Raw genomic sequence first — 1,418 nt, forward strand, 5'->3', positions numbered from 1 at the left:
GCTGGTGCCTGTCACCAGGCAGGGGCCCTTCCCGGGAGCTGGTCCAAGGCCACAGAGGCTTAGAAGAAGGCTGTGTACTGTTCGTGGTGAGGCCAACTCTGTTCTCAGTGATTTATTTGTGAAATTCCTGATGTGGGGAGGAAGACTTGCAGCTGGGGCTGAAGTAGATACAGGTCTTGAGGCTCTTGGAGTTAGGCAAATGATAATGCAAACCACTGAAGCAAAAGAGAGAGAGAGAGGGAAGGGTCATGAGAGACAACTAGGTGGTAGGAGAGAGAGAAATTGAAATACTGAGATTCTCACACTGAACCCTGAGATCCTGCTGTGGAGACAGAAGATTCTAACTTTTTGCTCTCAGAATATTATAAATCAGTCTTGTTCTCTTTCTCTCCATACCCATCACCTCACTCTCTCACCCCAATCTATTTCTGCCTTTTAAACAACCCTCCCCACCCCAGCTCAGAGATTTTTTTCTTTTTTCATTCTGAGGTTGCAATGACTTTGGGCTGCCCTGGGTTCCCAATTCAACACTCCTTCTTCCTGCCATCACCACCTCCTTAATTACAAATATAAACACTCTTCAGGACAAAGGAGATTGAAGGTGAGATGTGGCCTCCGAAAGGACAGAAAGAAAGGCTACGGCCACTATTCCCACTATTCCCATGTGAGGTGTTAATCTCTAGTTCATACTGGGGATGGAGGGAGAGACTTAACCCCAGCAGGAGCCCAGGCCTGCCTGCTCTGTCTAGGGCCAGCGGGAGGCTTGCCCCATCCCCCTTGAGGTAGGCATCCTCCAATTCTGAGCATCGGTTAGATTCCATAACAGGCTCTCCCAGTTCAAAGCAAATAAGGAGCCACAGGGAGGGGAAAGAAAGTGACTTTGAGGTGGCAGACAAATGCCAGCTGCAGTCAGGTACCCTGAACCCTGAAAACCAGGTTAGTCAGCTAATCAAGGGCTTTGCTAGGGGCCTCTGTCCTACAAGCCTGGGCCAAATCCCTCTCACAGCACAACTTCCTTCTGTTGCTTTAACCCTTTGCTGGTGGGCCAGTGCCCCTTCCTCACTTGCTTGTGATAACCACACTCACCCTTCCACTTCTTGGGATCACTTGCCTCCTCTGTTTAAGGAGGGTGAGGAAGCTAAAGGTACTGAAATGGCTTTAACTGGAGGGGAAATGGAAAGCTATCCTGTTAACTGAGGAGAGAAGGGTGATGTGAGGGGGAAAAAATCTCAAGTTTTATTGAAGCATGCTGAATCTGAAGTGTGGTGGGACACCCGTGTATGGAAAATCCAGAAAATGGATGGCTGCTACAACAAGGCTCATGCATGGTGAGACAGGGTCCTCCCCAGAGCTCGAGAACTCAGCATCACATTCCTGGGACCAGCCTGACAGCACAGGAGGGCCTGGTCTTCCCACCT

This window comes from Pteropus alecto, unplaced genomic scaffold (genome assembly GCF_000325575.1).
Source record: "Pteropus alecto unplaced genomic scaffold, ASM32557v1 scaffold311, whole genome shotgun sequence".
Lineage (NCBI taxonomy): Eukaryota > Metazoa > Chordata > Mammalia > Chiroptera > Pteropodidae > Pteropus > Pteropus alecto.